Consider the following 21,468-nt stretch of genomic DNA (forward strand, 5'->3'; position numbering starts at 1 on the left):
CACGTCTCATCTTTGTCCTGCGTTATTCCCGCGCTATGTTTACTGTGTTGCAAATATACACCAAGTTGATTCATACAAAAATAAATCTGGGGAAAACTCTGGCTACCTGAATCTGATATGAGGAGAAAGCTATCATACGATTGGAGGAAGCATGAGTAGCTTTACTTCCATTTTAAAAAGAGGCGGAGCTATATTTTCTTTGCGGACTTTCAGCAAATATACTTATGCATTCAACGTCTCTTCTTTGTGCTGCGTTCTTCCCGCGCTATGTTTACTGTGTTGCAAATATACACCAAGTTGAATCATACAAATTAAATTTGGGGAAAATTTGTGGCTACCTGAATCTGATATGAGGAGAAAGCCATCATAGGATTGAAGGAAGCAGGAGTAGCTTTACTTCTATTTTAAAAAGAGGCGGAGCTATATTTTCTTAGCGGACTTTCAGCAGGTATACATATGCATTACACGTCTCTTCTTTGTGCTGCGTTCTGCCCGCGCTATGTTTACTGTGTTGCAAATATACACCAAGTTGAATCATACAAACTAAATCTGGGGAAAATTTGTGGCTACCTGAATCTGATATGAGGAGAAAGCTATCATACGATTGAAGGAAGCAGGAGTAGCTTTACTTCTATATTAAAAAGAGGAGGAGCTATATTTTCTTTGCGGACTTTCAGCAACTATACATATGCATTACACGTCTTGTCTTTGTGCTGCATTCTTCGCGCGCTATGTTTACTGTGCTGTAAATATACACCAAGTTGAATCATACAAAATAAATCTGGGGAAAATTTGTGGCTACGTGAATCTGATATGAGGAGAAAGCTATCATATGATTGGAGGAAGCAGGAGTAGCTTTACTTCCATTTTATAGGGGCGGAGCCATATTTGCTTTGCGGACTTTCAGCAACTATACATATGCTTTTCACGTCTCTTCTTTGTGCTGCGTTCTTCCGGGCTATGTTTACTGTGTTGCAAATATACGCCAAGTTGAATCATACAAATTAATCTGGGGAAAATTTTTGGCTACCTGAATCAGATATGAGGAGAAAGCTATCAAACGATTGGAGGAAGCAGCAGTAGCTTTACTTTTATTTTAAAAAGAGGCGGAGCTATATTTTCTTAGCGGACTTTCAGCAGGTATACTTATGCATTACACGTCTCTTCTTTTTGCTGCGTTCTGCCCGCGCTATGTTTACTGTGTTGCAAATATACACCAAGTTGAATCATACAAACTAAATCTGGGGAAAATTTGTGGCTACCTGAATCTGATATAAGGAGAAAGCTATCATACGATTTAAAAAAGCAGGAGTAGCTTTACATCTATTTTAAAAAGAGGCAAAGCTATATTTTCTTTGCGGACTTTCAGCAACTATACATATGCATTACACGTCTCGTCTTTGTGCTGCGGTCTTCCCTCGCTAAGTTTACTGTGTTGCAAATATACACCAAGTGGAATCATACAAATTAAATCTGGGGAAAATTTGTGGCTACCTGAATCTGATATGAGGAGAAAGCTATCATAGGATTGGAGGAAGCAGGAGTAGCTTTACTTCCATTTTATAGGGGCGGAGCCATATTTGCTTTGCGGACTTTCAGCAACTATACATATGCTTTTCACGTCTCTTCTTTGTGCTGCGTTCTTCCGGGCTATGTTTACTGTGTTGGAAATATACGCCAAGTTGAATCATACAAATAAATCTGGGGAAAATTTGTGGCTACCTGAATCAGATATGAGGAGAAAGCTATCAAACGATTGGAGGAAGCAGGAGTAGCTTTATTTCTATTTTAAAAAGAGGCGGAGCTATATTTTCTTTGCGGACTTTCAGCAACTATACCAATGCATTACACGTCTCGTCTTTCTGCAGCGTTCTAACCGCGCTATATTTACTGTGTTGCAAATATACACCACGTTGAATCATACAAAAAAATAATTCTGGGGAAAATTTGAGGCTACCTGAATCCGATATGAGGAGAAAGCGATCATATGATTGACGGAAGCAGGAGTAGCTTTACTTCCATTTTAAAAATAGGCGGAGCTATATTTTCTTTGCAGACTTTCAGCAGCTATACCTATGCATTACACGTCTCGTCTTTGTGCTGCGGTCTTCCCTCGCTAAGTTTACTGTGTTGCAAATATACACCAAGTGGAATCATACAAATTAAATCTGGGGAAAATTTGTGGCTACCTGAATCTGATATGAGGAGAAAGCTATCATAGGATTGGAGGAAGCAGGAGTAGCTTTACTTCCATTTTATTAGGGCGGAGCCATATTTGCTTTGCGGACTTTCAGCAACTATACATATGCTTTTCACGTCTCTTCTTTGTGCTGCGTTCTTCCGGGCTATGTTTACTGTGTTGGAAATATACGCCAAGTTGAATCATACAAATAAATCTGGGGAAAATTTGTGGCTACCTGAATCAGATATGAGGAGAAAGCTATCAAACGATTGGAGGAAGCAGGAGTAGCTTTATTTCTATTTTAAAAAGAGGCGGAGCTATATTTTCTTTGCGGAATTTCAGCAACTATACCAATGCATTACACGTCTCGTCTTTCTGCAGCGTTCTAACCGCGCTATATTTACTGTGTTGCAAATATACACCACGTTGAATCATACAAAAAAATAATTCTGGGGAAAATTTGAGGCTACCTGAATCCGATATGAGGAGAAAGCGATCATATGATTGACGGAAGCAGGAGTAGCTTTACTTCTATTTTAAAAAGAGGCGGGGCTATATTGTCATTGAGGACTTTGAGCAGGTATACTTATGCATTACACGTCTCGTCTTTGTGCTGCGGTCTTCCCGCGCTATGTTTACTGTGTTGCAAATATACACCACGTTGAATCATACAAAAAAATAATTCTGGGGAAAATTTGAGGCTACCTGAATCCGATATGAGGAGAAAGCGATCATATGATTGACGGAAGCAGGAGAAGCTTTACTTCTATTTTAAAAAGAGGCGGGGCTATATTGTCATTGAGGACTTTGAGCAGCTATACTTATGCATTACACGTCTCGTCTTTGTGCTGCGTTCTTCCCGCGCTATGTTTACTGTGTTGCCAATATACACCAAGTTGAATCTTACAAATTAAATCTGGGGAAAATTTGTGGCTACCTGAATCTGATATGAGGAGAAAGCTATCATATCATTTAAAAAGCAGGAGTAGCTTTACTTCTATTTTAAAAAGAGGCAAAGCTATATTATTTTTGCGGACTTTGAGCAACTATACTTATGCAACACGTCTCGTCTTTGTGCTGCGTTCTTCCCGCGCTATGTTTACTGTGTTGCCAATATACATGAAGTTGAATCTTACAAATTACATCTGGGGAAAATTTGTGGCTACCTGAATCTTATTTGACGAGAAAGCTATCATACGACTGAAGGAAGTAGGAGTAGCTTTACTTCTATTTTAAAAAGAGGCGGAGCTATATGTTCCTTGCGGTCTTTCAGCAACTAATCCTATGCATTAAATGTCTTGTCTTTGTGCGGCGTTCTTCCTGCGCTATGTTTGCTGTGTTGCAAATATACATGAAGTTGAATGATACAAACTAAATCTGGGGAAAATTTGTGGCTACATGAATCTGATATGAGGAGAAAGCTATCATACGAATGAAGGAAGCAGGAGTAGCTTTACTTCAATTTTAAAAAGAGATGGAGGTATATTTCCTTTGCGGACTTTCAGCAAGTTTACATATGCATTACACGTTTCTTCTTTGTGCTGCGTTCTTCCGGGCTATGTTTACAGTGTTCAAAATATACACTAAGTTGATTCATACAAATTAAATCTGGGGACAATTTGTGGCTACGTGAATCTGATATGAGGAGAAAGCTATCATACGAATGAAGGAAGCAGGAGTAGCTTTACTTCTATTTTAAAAAGAGACGGAGGTATATTTCCTTTGCGGACTTTCAGCAAGTATACATATGCATTACACGTCTCGTCTTTGTGCTGCGTTCTTCCCGCGCTATGTTTACTGTGTTGCAAATATACACCAAGTTGAATCATACAAATTAAATCTTGGGAAAATTTGTGGCTACCTGAATCTGATATGAGGAGAAAGCTATCATACGATTTAAAAAAGCAGGAGTAGCTTTACATCTATTTTAAAAAGAGGCAAAGCTATATTTTCTTTGCGGACTTTCAGCACCAATGCATATGCATTACACGTCTCGTCTTTGTCTTGCGTTCTTCCCGCGCTATGTTTACTGTGTTGCAAATATACACCAAGTCGAATCATACAAATTAAATCTGGGGAATATTTGTGGCTACCTGAATCTGATATGAGGAGAAAGCTATCAAACGATTGGAGGAAGCAGGAGTAGCTTTATTTCTATTTTAAAAAGAGGCGGAGCTATATTTTCTTTGCGGACTTTCAGCAACTATACCAATGCATTACACGTCTCGTCTTTCTGCTGCGTTCTAACCGCGCTATATTTACTGTGTTGCAAATATGCACCAAGTTGAATCATACAAATTAAATCTGGGGAAAATGTGTGGCTACCTGAATCAGATATGAGGAGAAGGCTATCAAACGATTGGAGGAAGCAGGAGTAGCTTTATTTCTATTTTAAAAAGAGGCGGAGCTATATTTTCATTGCGGACTTTCAGCAACTATACATATGCATTGCACGTCTCATCTTTGTCCTGCGTTATTCCCGCGCTATGTTTACTGTGTTGCAAATATACACCAAGTTGATTCATACAAAAATAAATCTGGGGAAAACTCTGGCTACCTGAATCTGATATGAGGAGAAAGCTATCATACGATTGGAGGAAGCATGAGTAGCTTTACTTCCATTTTAAAAAGAGGCGGAGCTATATTTTCTTTGCGGACTTTCAGCAAATATACTTATGCATTCAACGTCTCTTCTTTGTGCTGCGTTCTTCCCGCGCTATGTTTACTGTGTTGCAAATATACACCAAGTTGAATCATACAAATTAAATTTGGGGAAAATTTGTGGCTACCTGAATCTGATATGAGGAGAAAGCCATCATAGGATTGAAGGAAGCAGGAGTAGCTTTACTTCTATTTTAAAAAGAGGCGGAGCTATATTTTCTTAGCGGACTTTCAGCAGGTATACATATGCATTACACGTCTCTTCTTTGTGCTGCGTTCTGCCCGCGCTATGTTTACTGTGTTGCAAATATACACCAAGTTGAATCATACAAACTAAATCTGGGGAAAATTTGTGGCTACCTGAATCTGATATGAGGAGAAAGCTATCATACGATTGAAGGAAGCAGGAGTAGCTTTACTTCTATATTAAAAAGAGGAGGAGCTATATTTTCTTTGCGGACTTTCAGCAACTATACATATGCATTACACGTCTTGTCTTTGTGCTGCATTCTTCGCGCGCTATGTTTACTGTGCTGTAAATATACACCAAGTTGAATCATACAAAATAAATCTGGGGAAAATTTGTGGCTACGTGAATCTGATATGAGGAGAAAGCTATCATATGATTGGAGGAAGCAGGAGTAGCTTTACTTCCATTTTATAGGGGCGGAGCCATATTTGCTTTGCGGACTTTCAGCAACTATACATATGCTTTTCACGTCTCTTCTTTGTGCTGCGTTCTTCCGGGCTATGTTTACTGTGTTGCAAATATACGCCAAGTTGAATCATACAAATTAATCTGGGGAAAATTTTTGGCTACCTGAATCAGATATGAGGAGAAAGCTATCAAACGATTGGAGGAAGCAGCAGTAGCTTTACTTCTATTTTAAAAAGAGGCGGAGCTATATTTTCTTAGCGGACTTTCAGCAGGTATACTTATGCATTACACGTCTCTTCTTTTTGCTGCGTTCTGCCCGCGCTATGTTTACTGTGTTGCAAATATACACCAAGTTGAATCATACAAACTAAATCTGGGGAAAATTTGTGGCTACCTGAATCTGATATAAGGAGAAAGCTATCATACGATTTAAAAAAGCAGGAGTAGCTTTACATCTATTTTAAAAAGAGGCAAAGCTATATTTTCTTTGCGGACTTTCAGCAACTATACATATGCATTACACGTCTCGTCTTTGTGCTGCGGTCTTCCCTCGCTAAGTTTACTGTGTTGCAAATATACACCAAGTGGAATCATACAAATTAAATCTGGGGAAAATTTGTGGCTACCTGAATCTGATATGAGGAGAAAGCTATCATAGGATTGGAGGAAGCAGGAGTAGCTTTACTTCCATTTTATAGGGGCGGAGCCATATTTGCTTTGCGGACTTTCAGCAACTATACATATGCTTTTCACGTCTCTTCTTTGTGCTGCGTTCTTCCGGGCTATGTTTACTGTGTTGGAAATATACGCCAAGTTGAATCATACAAATAAATCTGGGGAAAATTTGTGGCTACCTGAATCAGATATGAGGAGAAAGCTATCAAACGATTGGAGGAAGCAGGAGTAGCTTTATTTCTATTTTAAAAAGAGGCGGAGCTATATTTTCTTTGCGGACTTTCAGCAACTATACCAATGCATTACACGTCTCGTCTTTCTGCAGCGTTCTAACCGCGCTATATTTACTGTGTTGCAAATATACACCACGTTGAATCATACAAAAAAATAATTCTGGGGAAAATTTGAGGCTACCTGAATCCGATATGAGGAGAAAGCGATCATATGATTGACGGAAGCAGGAGTAGCTTTACTTCTATTTTAAAAAGAGGCGGGGCTATATTGTCATTGAGGACTTTGAGCAGCTATACTTATGCATTACACGTCTCGTCTTTGTGCTGCGGTCTTCCCGCGCTATGTTTACTGTGTTGCAAATATACACCACGTTGAATCATACAAAAAAATAATTCTGGGGAAAATTTGAGGCTACCTGAATCCGATATGAGGAGAAAGCGATCATATGATTGACGGAAGCAGGAGTAGCTTTACTTCTATTTTAAAAAGAGGCGGGGCTATAATGTCATTGAGGACTTTGAGCAGCTATACTTATGCATTACACGTCTCGTCTTTGTGCTGCGTTCTTCCCGCGCTATGTTTACTGTGTTGCCAATATACACCAAGTTGAATCTTACAAATTAAATCTGGGGAAAATTTGTGGCTACCTGAATCTGATATGAGGAGAAAGCTATCATATCATTTAAAAAGCAGGAGTAGCTTTACTTCTATTTTAAAAAGAGGCAAAGCTATATTATTTTTGCGGACTTTGAGCAACTATACTTATGCAACACGTCTCGTCTTTGTGCTGCGTTCTTCCCGCGCTATGTTTACTGTGTTGCCAATATACATGAAGTTGAATCTTACAAATTACATCTGGGGAAAATTTGTGGCTACCTGAATCTTATTTGACGAGAAAGCTATCATACGACTGAAGGAAGCAGGAGTAGCTTTACTTCTATTTTAAAAAGAGGCGGAGCTATATGTTCTTTGCGGTCTTTCAGCAACTAATCCTATGCATTAAATGTCTTGTCTTTGTGCGGCGTTCTTCCTGCGCTATGTTTGCTGTGTTGCAAATATACATGAAGTTGAATGATACAAACTAAATCTGGGGAAAATTTGTGGCTACATGAATCTGATATGAGGAGAAAGCTATCATACGAATGAAGGAAGCAGGAGTAGCTTTACTTCAATTTTAAAAAGAGATGGTGGTATATTTCCTTTGCGGACTTTCAGCAAGTTTACATATGCATTACACGTTTCTTCTTTGTGCTGCGTTCTTCCGGGCTATGTTTACAGTGTTCAAAATATACACTAAGTTGATTCATACAAATTAAATCTGGGGACAATTTGTGGCTACGTGAATCTGATATGAGGAGAAAGCTATCATACGAATGAAGGAAGCAGGAGTAGCTTTACTTCTATTTTAAAAAGAGACGGAGGTATATTTCCTTTGCGGACTTTCAGCAAGTATACATATGCATTACACGTCTCGTCTTTGTGCTGCGTTCTTCCCGCGCTATGTTTACTGTGTTGCAAATATACACCAAGTTGAATCATACAATATAAATCTGGGGAAAATTTGTGGCTACCTGAATCTGATATGAGGAGAAAGCTATCATACGATTTAAAAGCAGGAGTAGCTTTACATCTATTTTAAAAAGAGGCAAAGCTATATTTTCTTTGCGGACTTTCAGCAACTATACATATGCATTACACGTCTCGTCTTTGTGCTGCGGTCTTCCCTCGCTAAGTTTACTGTGTTGCAAATATACACCAAGTGGAATCATACAAATTAAATCTGGGGAAAATTTGTGGCTACCTGAATCTGATATGAGGAGAAAGCTATCATACGACTGAAGGAAGCAGGAGTAGCTTTACTTCTATTTTAAAAAGAGGCGGAGCTATATTTTCTTTGCGGTCTTTTAGCAACTATGCATATGCATTACACGTCTCGTCTTTGTGCTGCGTTCTTCCGGGCTATGTTTACAGTGTTGCAAATATACACCAAGTTGATTCATACAAAAATAAATCTGGGGAAATTTTGCGGCTACCTGAATCTGATATGAGGAGAAAGCTATCATACGATTGGAGGAAGCAGCAGTAGCTTTACTTCTATTTTAAAAAGAGGCGGAGCTATATTTTCTTTGCGGACATTCAGCAAATATACTTATGCATTCAACGTCTCGTCTTTGTGCTGCGGTCTTCCCGCGCTATGTTTACTGTGTTGCAAATATACACCAAGTTGAATCATACAAACTAAATCTAGGGAAAATTTGTGGCTACCCGAATATGATGTAAGGAGAAAGCTGTCATACGATTGAAGGAAGCAGGAGTAGCTTTACTTGTATTTTAAAAAAAGGCGGAGCTATATTTTCATTGCGGACTTTCAGCAACTATACATATGCATTACACGTCTAGTCTTTGTGCTGCATTCTTCTCGCGCTATGTTTACTGTGTATCAAATGTACACCAAGTTGAATCATACAAATTAAATCTGGGGAAAATATGTGGCTACATGAATCTGATATAAGGAGAAAGCTATCATACGATTGAAGGAAGCAGGAGTAGCTTTATTTCTATATTAAAAAGAGGCGGAGCTATATTTTCATTGCGGACTTTCAGCAGGTATACATATGCATTACACGTCTCTTCTTTGTGCTGCGTTCTTCCAGCGCTATGTTTACTGTGTTGCAAATATACATCAAGTTAAATCATACAAACTAAATCTGGGGAAAATTTGTGGCTACCTGAATCTGATGTGAGGAGAAAGCGATCATACTATTGAAGGAAGCAGGAGTAGCTTTAATTCCATTTTAAAGGGGCGGAGATATATTTTATTTGCGGATTTTCAGCAACTATACATATGCATTACACGTCTCGTCTTTGTGCTGCGTTCTTCCGGGCTATGTTTACAGCGTTGAAAATATACACTAACTTGATTCATACAAATTAAATCTGGGGACAATTTGTGGCTACGTGAATCTGATATGAGGAGAAAGCTATCATACAAATGAAGGAAGCAGGAGTAGCTTTACTTCTATTTTAAAAAGAGACGGAGGTATATTTCCTTTGCGGACTTTCAGCAAGTATACATATGCATTGCACGTCTCATCTTTGACCTGCGTTATTCCCGCGCTATGTTTACTGTGTTGCAAATATACACCAAGTTGATTCATACAAAAATAAATCTGGGGAAAACTCTGGCTACCTGAATCTGATATGAGGAGAAAGCTATCATACGATTGGAGGAAGCATGAGTAGCTTTACTTCTATTTTAAAAAGAGGCGGAGCTATATTTTCTTTGCGGACTTTCAGCAAATATACTTATGCATTCAACGTCTCTTCTTTGTGCTGCGTTCTTCCCGCGCTATGTTTACTGTGTTGCAAATATACACCAAGTTGAATCATACAAATTAAATTTGGGGAAAATTTGTGGCTACCTGAATCTGATATGAGGAGAAAGCCATCATAGGATTGAAGGAAGCAGGAGCAGCTTTACTTCTATTTTAAAAAGAGGCGGAGCTATATTTTCTTAGCGGACTTTCAGCAGGTATACATATGCATTACACGTCTCTTCTTTGTGCTGCGTTCTGCCCGCGCTAAGTTTACTGTGTTGCAAATAAACACCAAGTTGAATCATACAAACTAAATCTGGGGAAAATTTGTGGCTACCTGAATCTGATATGAGGAGAAAGCTATCATACGATTGAAGGAAGCAGGAGTAGCTTTACTTCTATATTAAAAACAGGCGGAGCTATATTTTCTTTGCGGACTTTCAGCAACTATACATATGCATTACACGTCTTGTCTTTGTGCTGCATTCTTCGCGCGCTATGTTTACTGTGCTGTAAATATACACCAAGTTGAATCATACGAAATAAATCTGGGGAAAATTTGTGGCTACGTGAATCTGATATGAGGAGAAAGCTATCATGGGATTGGAGGAGGCAGGAGTAGCTTTACTTCCATTTTATAGTGGCGGAGCCATATTTGCTTTGCGGACTTTCAGCAACTATACATATGCTTTTCACGTCTCTTCTTTGTGCTGCGTTCTTCCGGGCTATGTTTACTGTGTTGCAAATATACGCCAAGTTGAATCATACAAATTAATCTGGGGAAAATTTGTGGCTACCTGAATCAGATATGAGGAGAAAGCTATCAAACGATTGGAGGAAGCAGGAGAAGCTTTATTTCTATTTTAAAAAGAGGCGGAGCTATATTTTCTTTGCGGACTTTCAGCAACTATACCAATGCATTACACATCTCGTCTTTCTGCTGCGTTCTAACCGCGCTATATTTACTGTGTTGCAAATATACACCAAGTTCAATCATACAAATTAAATCTGGGGAAAATGTGTGGCTACCTGAATCAGATATGAGGAGAAAGCTATCAAACGATTGGAGGAAGCAGGAGTAGCTTTATTTCTATTTTAAAAAGAGGCGGAGCTATATTTTCATTGCGGACTTTCAGCAACTATACATATGCATTGCACGTCTCATCTTTGTCCTGCGTTGTTCCCGCACTATGTTTACTGTGTTGCAAATATACACCAAGTTGAATCATACAAACTAAATCTGGGGAAAATCTGTGGCTACCTGAATCTGATATGAGGAGAAAGCTATCATACGATTGAAGGAAGCAGGAGTAGCTTTACTTCTATATTAAAAAGAGGCGGAGCTATATTTTCATTGCGGACTTTCAGCAACTATACATATGCATTACACGTCTAGTCTTTGTGCTGCATTCTTGTCGCGCTATGTTTACTGTGTTGCAAATGTACACCAAGTTGAATCATACAAATTAAATCTGGGGAAAATTTGTGGCTACCTGAATCTGATATGAGGAGAAAGCTATCATATCATTTAAAAAAGCAGGAGTATCTTTACTTCTATTTTAAAAAGAGGCAAAGCTATATTATCTTTGCGGACTTTCAGCAACTATACATGTGCATTACACGTCTCGTCTTTGTGCTGCGGTCTTCCCGCGCTATGTTTACTGTGTTGCAAATATACACCACGTTGAATCATACAAATTAAATCTCGGGAAAATTTGTGGCTACCTGAATCTGATATAAGAAGAAAGCGATCATACGATTGAAGGAAGCAGTAGCTTTACTTCTATAATAAAATGATGCGGAGCTATATTTTCATTGCGGACTTTTAGCAGGTATACATAAGCATTACACGTCTCTTCTTTGTGCTGCGTTCTTCCAGCGCTATGTTTACTGTGTTGCAAATATACATCAAGTTGAATCATACAAACTAAATTTGGGGAAAATTTGTGGCTACCTGAATCTGATATGAGGAGAAAGCTATCATACTATTAAAGGAAGCAGGAGTAGCTTTACTTCCACTTTAAAATGGCGCAGCTATATTTTCTTTGCGGACTTTCAGCAACTGTACATATGCATTACACGTCTCGTCTTTGTGCTGCGTTCTTCCGGGCTATCTTTACAGTGTTGCAAATATACACCAAGTTGATTCAAACAAATTAAATATGGGGAAAATTTGTGGCTACCTGAATCTGATATGAGGAGAAAGCTATCATACGATTGGAGGAAGCAGGAGTAGCTTTACTTCCATTTTAAAAATAGGCGGAGCTATATTTTCTTTGCAGACTTTCAGCAGCTATACCTATGCATTACACGTCTCGTCTTTGTGCTGCGTTCTTCCCGCGCTATGTTTACTGTGTTGCAAATATACACCAAGTTGAATCATACAAATTAAATTTGGGGAAAATTTGTGGCTACCTGAATCTGATATGAGGAGAAAGCCATCATAGGATTGAAGGAAGCAGGAGTAACTTTACTTCTATTTTAAAAAGAGGCGGAGCTATATTTTCTTAGCGGACTTTCAGGAGGTATACATATGCATTACACGTCTCTTCTTTGTGGTGCGTTCTGCCCGCGCTATGTTTACTGTGTTGCAAACATACACCAAGTTGAATCATACAAACTAAATCTGGGGAAAATTTGTGGCTACCTGAATCTGATATGAGGAGAAAGCTATCATACGATTGAAGGAAGCAGGAGTAGTTTACTTCTATATTAAAAAGAGGCGGAGCAATATTTTCTTTGCGGACTTTCAGCAACTATACATATGCATTACACGTCTTGTCTTTGTGCTGCATTCTGCGCGCGCTATGTTTTCTGTGCTGCAAATATACACCAAGTTGATTCATACAAAAATAAATCTGGGGAAATTTTGTGGCTACCTGAATCTGATATGAGGAGAAAGCTATCATACGATTTAAAAAAGCAGGAGTAGCTTTACTTCTATTTTAAAAAGAGGCGGAGCTATATTTTCATTGCGGACTTTCAGCAGGTATACATATGCATTACACGTCTCTTCTTTGTGCTGCGTTCTTCCAGCGCTATGTTTACTGTGTTGCAAATATACATCAAGTTAAATCATACAAACTAAATCTGGGGAAAATTTGTGGCTACCTGAATCTGATATGAGGAGAAAGCGATCATACTATTGAAGGAAGCAGGAGTAGCTTTACTTCCATTTTAAAGGGGCGGAGCTATATTTTATTTGCGGACTTTCAGCAACTATACATATTCATTACACGTCTCGTCTTTGTGCTGCGTTCTTCCGGGCTATGTTTACAGTGTTGAAAATATACACTAAGTTGATTCATACAAATTAAATCTGGGGACAATTTGTGGCTACCTGAATCTGATATGAGGAGAAAGCTATCATATTTAAAAAAGCAGGAGTAGCTTTACTTCTATTTTAAAAAGAGGCAAAGCTATATTTTCTTTGCGGACTTTCAGCAACTATACATATGCATTACACGTCTCGTCTTTGTGCTGCGGTCTTCCCGCGCTATGTTTACTGTGTTGCAAATATACACCACGTTGAATCATACAAATTAAATCTCGGGAAAATTTGTGGCTACCTGAATCTGATATGAGGAGAAAGCTATCATACGATTTAAAAGCAGGAGTAGCTTTACATCTATTTTAAAAAGAGGCAAAGCTATATTTTCTTTGCGGACTTTTAGCAGGTATACATAAGCATTACACGTCTCTTCTTTGTGCTGCGTTCTTCCAGCGCTATGTTTACTGTGTTGCAAATATACATCAAGTTGAATCATACAAACTAAATTTGGGGAAAATTTGTGGCTACCTGAATCTGATATGAGGAGAAAGCTATCATACTATTAAAGGAAGCAGGAGTAGCTTTACTTCCACTTTAAAGGGGCGCAGCTATATTTTCTTTGCGGACTTTCAGCAACTGTACATATGCATTACACGTCTCGTCTTTGTGCTGCGTTCTTCCGGGCTATCTTTACAGTGTTGCAAATATACACCAAGTTGATTCAAACAAATTAAATATGGGGAAAATTTGTGGCTACCTGAATCTGATATGAGGAGAAAGCTATCATACGATTGGAGGAAGCAGGAGTAGCTTTACTTCCATTTTAAAAATAGGCGGAGCTATATTTTCTTTGCAGACTTTCAGCAGCTATACCTATGCATTACACGTCTCGTCTTTGTGCTGCGGTCTTCCCTCTCTAAGTTTACTGTGTTGCAAATATACACCAAGTGGAATCATACAAATTAAATCTGGGGAAAATTTGTGGCTACCTGAATCTGATATGAGGAGAAAGCTATCATAGGATTGGAGGAAGCAGGAGTAGCTTTACTTCCATTTTATTAGGGCGGAGCCATATTTGCTTTGCGGACTTTCAGCAACTATACATATGCTTTTCACGTCTCTTCTTTGTGCTGCGTTCTTCCGGGCTATGTTTACTGTGTTGGAAATATACGTCAAGTTGAATCATACAAATAAATCTGGGGAAAATTTGTGGCTACCTGAATCAGATATGAGGAGAAAGCTATCAAACGATTGGAGGAAGCAGGAGTAGCTTTATTTCTGTTTTAAAAAGAGGCGGAGCTATATTTTCTTTGCGGACTTTCAGCAACTATACCAATGCATTACACGTCTCGTCTTTCTGCAGCGTTCTAACCGCGCTATATTTACTGTGTTGCAAATATACACCACGTTGAATCATACAAAAAATAATTCTGGGGAAAATTTGAGGCTACCTGAATCCGATATGAGGAGAAAGCGATCATATGATTGACGGAAGCATGAGTAGCTTTACTTCTATTTTAAAAAGAGGCGGGGCTATATTGTCATTGAGGACTTTGAGCAGGTATACTTATGCATTACACGTCTCGTCTTTGTGCTGCGGTCTTCCCACGCTATGTTTACTGTGTTGCAAATATACACCACGTTGAATCATACAAAAAAATAATTCTGGGGAAAATTTGAGGCTACCTGAATCCGATATGAGGAGAAAGCGATCATATGATTGACGGAAGCAGGAGTAGCTTTACTTCTATTTTAAAAAGAGGCGGGGCTATATTGTCATTGAGGACTTTGAGCAGCTATACTTATGCATTACACGTCTCGTCTTTGTGCTGCGTTCTTCCCGCGCTATGTTTACTGTGTTGCCAATATACACCAAGTTGAATCTTACAAATTAAATCTGGGGAAAATTTGTGGCTACCTGAATCTGATATGAGGAGAAAGCTATCATATCATTTAAAAAGCAGGAGTAGCTTTACTTCTATTTTAAAAAGAGGCAAAGCTATATTATTTTTGCGGACTTTGAGCAACTATACTTATGCAACACGTCTCGTCTTTGTGCTGCGTTCTTCCCGCGCTATGTTTACTGTGTTGCCAATATACATGAAGTTGAATCTTACAAATTACATCTGGGGAAAATTTGTGGCTACCTGAATCTTATTTGACGAGAAAGCTATCATACGACTGAAGGAAGCAGGAGTAGCTTTACTTCTATTTTAAAAAGAGGCGGAGCTATATGTTCTTTGCGGTCTTTCAGCAACTAATCCTATGCATTAAATGTCTTGTCTTTGTGCGGCGTTCTTCCTGCGCTATGTTTGCTGTGTTGCAAATATACATGAAGTTGAATGATACAAACTAAATCTGGGGAAAATTTGTGGCTACATGAATCTGATATGAGGAGAAAGCTATCATACGAATGAAGGAAGCAGGAGTAGCTTTACTTCAATTTTAAAAAGAGATGGAGGTATATTTCCTTTGCGGACTTTCAGCAAGTTTACATATGCATTACACGTTTCTTCTTTGTGCTGCGTTCTTCCGGGCTATGTTTACAGTGTTCAAAATATACACTAAGTTGATTCATACAAATTAAATCTGGGGACAATTTGTGGCTACGTGAATCTGATATGAGGAGAAAGCTATCATACGAATGAAGGAAGCAGGAGTAGCTTTACTTCTATTTTAAAAAGAGACGGAGGTATATTTTCTTTGCGGACTTTCAGCAAGTATACATATGCATTACACGTCTCGTCTTTGTGCTGCGTTCTTCCCGCGCTATGTTTACTGTGTTGCAAATATACACCAAGTTGAATCATACAAATTAAATCTTGGGAAAATTTGTGGCTACCTGAATCTGATATGAGGAGAAAGCTATCATACGATTTAAAAAAGCAGGAGTAGCTTTACATCTATTTTAAAAAGAGGCAAAGCTATATTTTCTTTGCGGACTTTCAGCACCAATGCATATGCATTACACGTCTCGTCTTTGTCTTGCGTTCTTCCCGCGCTATGTTTACTGTGTTGCAAATATACACCAAGTCGAATCATACAAATTAAATCTGGGGAATATTTGTGGCTACCTGAATCTGATATGAGGAGAAAGCTATCAAACGATTGCAGGAAGCAGGAGTAGCTTTATTTCTATTTTAAAAAGAGGCGGAGCTATATTTTCTTTGCGGACTTTCAGCAACTATACCAATGCATTACACGTCTCGTCTTTCTGCTGCGTTCTAACCGCGCTATATTTACTGTGTTGCAAATATGCACCAAGTTGAATCATACAAATTAAATCTGGGGAAAATGTGTGGCTACCTGAATCAGATATGAGGAGAAGGCTATCAAACGATTGGAGGAAGCAGGAGTAGCTTTATTTCTATTTTAAAAAGAGGCGGAGCTATATTTTCATTGCGGACTTTCAGCAACTATACATATGCATTGCACGTCTCATCTTTGTCCTGCGTTATTCCCGCGCTATGTTTACTGTGTTGCAAATATACACCAAGTTGATTCATACAAAAATAAATCTGGGGAAAACTCTGGCTACCTGAATCTGATATGAGGAGAAAGCTATCATACGATTGGAGGAAGCATGAGTAGCTTTACTTCCATTTTAAAAAGAGGCGGAGCTATATTTTCTTTGCGGACTTTCAGCAAATATACTTATGCATTAAACGTCTCTTCTTTGTGCTGCGTTCTTCCCGCGCTATGTTTACTGTGTTGCAAATATACACCAAGTTGAATCATACAAATTAAATTTGGGGAAAATTTGTGGCTACCTGAATCTGATATGAGGAGAAAGCCATCATAGGATTGAAGGAAGCAGGAGTAGCTTTACTTCTATTTTAAATAGAGGCGGAGCTATATTTTCTTAGCGGACATTCAGCAGGTATACATATGCATTACACGTCTCTTCTTTGTGCTGCGTTCTGCCCGCGCTATGTTTACTGTGTTGCAAATATACACCAAGTTGAATCATACAAACTAAATCTGGGGAAAATTTGTGGCTACCTGAATCTGATATGAGGAGAAAGCTATCATACGATTGAAGGAAGCAGGAGTAGCTTTACTTCTATATTAAAAAGAGGAGGAGCTATATTTTCTTTGCGGACTTTCAGCAACTATACATATGCATTACACGTCTTGTCTTTGTGCTGCATTCTTCGCGCGCTATGTTTACTGTGCTGTAAATATACACCAAGTTGAATCATACAAAATAAATCTGGGGAAAATTTGTGGCTACGTGAATCTGATATGAGGAGAAAGCTATCATAGGATTGGAGGAAGCAGGAGTAGCTTTACTTCCATTTTATAGGGGCGGAGCCATATTTGCTTTGCGGACTTTCAGCAACTATACATATGCTTTTCACGTCTCTTCTTTGTGCTGCGTTCTTCCGGGCTATGTTTACTGTGTTGCAAATATACGCCAAGTTGAATCATACAAATTAATCTGGGGAAAATTTTTGGCTACCTGAATCAGATATGAGGAGAAAGCCATCATAGGATTGAAGGAAGCAGGAGTAGCTTTACTTCTATTTTAAATAGAGGCGGAGCTATATTTTCTTAGCGGACTTTCAGCAGGTATACATATGCATTACACGTCTCTTCTTTGTGCTGCGTTCTGCCCGCGCTATGTTTACTGTGTTGCAAATATACACCACGTTGAATCATACGAAAAAATAATTCTGGGGAAAATTTGAGGCTACCTGAATCCGATATAAGGAGAAAGCTATCATACGATTTAAAAAAGCAGGAGTAGCTTTACATCTATTTTAAAAAGAGGCAAAGCTATATTTTCTTTGCGGACTTTCAGCAACTATACATATGCATTACACGTCTCGTCTTTGTGCTGCGGTCTTCCCTCGCTAAGTTTACTGTGTTGCAAATATACACCAAGTGGAATCATACAAATTAAATCTGGGGAAAATTTGTGGCTACCTGAATCTGATATGAGGAGAAAGCTATCACAGGATTGGAGGAAGCAGGAGTAGCTTTACTTCCATTTTATAGGGGCGGAGCCATATTTGCTTTGCGGACTTTCAGCAACTATACATATGCTTTTCACGTCTCTTCTTTGTGCTGCGTTCTTCCGGGCTATGTTTACTGTGTTGGAAATATACGCCAAGTTGAATCATACAAACTAAATCTGGGGAAAATTTGTGGCTACCTGAATCTGATATAAGGAGAAAGCTATCATACGATTTAAAAAAGCAGGAGTAGCTTTACATCTATTTTAAAAAGAGGCAAAGCTATATTTTCTTTGCGGACTTTCAGCAACTATACATATGCATTACACGTCTCGTCTTTGTGCTGCGGTCTTCCCTCGCTAAGTTTACTGTGTTGCAAATATACACCAAGTGGAATCATACAAATTAAATCTGGGGAAAATTTGTGGCTACCTGAATCTGATATGAGGAGAAAGCTATCATAGGATTGGAGGAAGCAGGAGTAGCTTTACTTCCATTTTATAGGGGCGGAGCCATATTTGCTTTGCGGACTTTCAGCAACTATACATATGCTTTTCACGTCTCTTCTTTGTGCTGCGTTCTTCCGGGCTATGTTTACTGTGTTGCAAATATACACCAAGTTGAATCATACAAACTAAATTTGGGGAAAATTTGTGGCTACCTGAATCTGATATGAGGAGAAAGCTATCATACTATTAAAGGAAGCAGGAGTAGCTTTACTTCCACTTTAAAGGGGCGCAGCTATATTTTCTTTGCGGACTTTCAGCAAATGTACATATGCATTACACGTCTCGTCTTTGTGCTGCGTTCTTCCGGGCTATCTTTACAGTGTTGCAAATATACACCAAGTTGATTCAATCAAATTAAATATGGGGAAAATTTGTGGCTACCTGAATCTGATATGAGGAGAAAGCTATCATACGATTGGAGGAAGCAGGAGTAGCTTTACTTCCATTTTAAAAATAGGCGGAGCTATATTTTCTTTGCAGACTTTCAGCAGCTATACCTATGCATTACACGTCTCGTCTTTGTGCTGCGGTCTTCTCTCGCTAAGTTTACTGTGTTGCAAATATACACCAAGTGGAATCATACAAATTAAATCTGGGGAAAATTTGTGGCTACCTGAATCTGATATGAGGAGAAAGCTATCATAGGATTGGAGGAAGCAGGAGTAGCTTCACTTCCATTTTATTAGGGCGGAGCCATATTTGCTTTGCGGACTTTCAGCAACTATACATATGCTTTTCACGTCTCTTCTTTGTGCTGCGTTCTTCCGGGCTATGTTTACTGTGTTGGAAATATACGCCAAGTTGAATCATACAAATAAATCTGGGGAAAATTTGTGGCTACCTGAATCAGATATGAGGAGAAAGCTATCAAACGATTGGAGGAAGCAGGAGTAGCTTTATTTCTGTTTTAAAAAGAGGCGGAGCTATATTTTCTTTGCGGACTTTCAGCAACTATACCAATGCATTACACGTCTCGTCTTTCTGCAGCGTTCTAACCGCGCTATATTTACTGTGTTGCAAATATACACCACGTTGAATCATACAAAAAATAATTCTGGGGAAAATTTGAGGCTACCTGAATCCGATATGAGGAGAAAGCGATCATATGATTGACGGAAGCAGGAGTAGCTTTACTTCTATTTTAAAAAGAGGCGGGGCTATATTGTCATTGAGGACTTTGAGCAGGTATACTTATGCATTACACGTCTCGTCTTTGTGCTGCGGTCTTCCCACGCTATGTTTACTGTGTTGCAAATATACACCACGTTGAATCATACAAAAAAATAATTCTGGGGAAAATTTGAGGCTACCTGAATCCGATATGAGGAGAAAGCGATCATATGATTGACGGAAGCAGGAGTAGCTTTACTTCTATTTTAAAAAGAGGCGGGGCTATATTGTCATTGAGGACTTTGAGCAGCTATACTTATGCATTACACGTCTCGTCTTTGTGCTGCGTTCTTCCCGCGCTATGTTTACTGTGTTGCCAATATACACCAAGTTGAATCTTACAAATTAAATCTGGGGAAAATTTGTGGCTACCTGAATCTGATATGAGGAGAAAGCTATCATATCATTTAAAAAGCAGGAGTAGCTTTACTTCTATTTTAAAAAGAGGCAAAGCTATATTATTTTTGCGGACTTTGAGCAACTATACTTATGCAACACGTCTCGTCTTTGTGCTGCGTTCTTCCCGCGCTATGTTTACTGTGTTGCCAATATACATGAAGTTGAATCTTACAAATTACATCTGGGGAAAATTTGTGGCTACCTGAATCTTATTTGACGAGAAAGCTATCATACGACTGAAGGAAGCAGGAGTAGCTTTACTTCTATTTTAAAAAGAGGCGGAGCTATATGTTCTTTGCGGTCTTTCAGCAACTAATCCTATGCATTAAATGTCTTGTCTTTGTGCGGCGTTCTTCCTGCGCTATGTTTGCTGTGTTGCAAATATACATGAAGTTGAATGATACAAACTAAATCTGGGGAAAATTTGTGGCTACATGAATCTGATATGAGGAGAAAGCTATCATACGAATGAAGGAAGCAGGAGTAGCTTTACTTCAATTTTAAAAAGAGATGGAGGTATATTTCCTTTGCGGACTTTCAGCAAGTTTACATATGCATTACACGTTTCTTCTTTGTGCTGCGTTCTTCCGGGCTATGTTTACAGTGTTCAAAATATACACTAAGTTGATTCATACAAATTAAATCTGGGGACAATTTGTGGCTACGTGAATCTGATATGAGGAGAAAGCTATCATACGAATGAAGGAAGCAGGAGTAGCTTTACTTCTATTTTAAAAAGAGACGGAGGTATATTTCCTTTGCGGACTTTCAGCAAGTATACATATGCATTACACGTCTCGTCTTTGTGCTGCGTTCTTCCCGCGCTATGTTTACTGTGTTGCAAATATACACCAAGTTGAATCATACAAATTAAATCTTGGGAAAATTTGTGGCTACCTGAATCTGATATGAGGAGAAAGCTATCATACGATTTAAAAAAGCAGGAGTAGCTTTACATCTATTTTAAAAAGAGGCAAAGCTATATTTTCTTTGCGGACTTTCAGCACCAATGCATATGCATTACACGTCTCGTCTTTGTCTTGCGTTCTTCCCGCGCTATGTTTACTGTGTTGCAAATATACACCAAGTCGAATCATACAAATTAAATCTGGGGAATATTTGTGGCTACCTGAATCTGATATGAGGAGAAAGCTATCAAACGATTGGAGGAAGCAGGAGTAGCTTTATTTCTATTTTAAAAAGAGGCGGAGCTATATTTTCTTTGCGGACTTTCAGCAACTATACCAATGCATTACACGTCTCGTCTTTCTGCTGCGTTCTAACCGCGCTATATTTACTGTGTTGCAAATATGCACCAAGTTGAATCATACAAATTAAATCTGGGGAAAATGTGTGGCTACCTGAATCAGATATGAGGAGAAGGCTATCAAACGATTGGAGGAAGCAGGAGTAGCTTTATTTCTATTTTAAAAA

Source organism: Amblyomma americanum, chromosome 11 (genome assembly GCF_052857255.1).
Source record: "Amblyomma americanum isolate KBUSLIRL-KWMA chromosome 11, ASM5285725v1, whole genome shotgun sequence".
NCBI classification, from domain to species: Eukaryota; Metazoa; Arthropoda; class Arachnida; order Ixodida; family Ixodidae; genus Amblyomma; species Amblyomma americanum.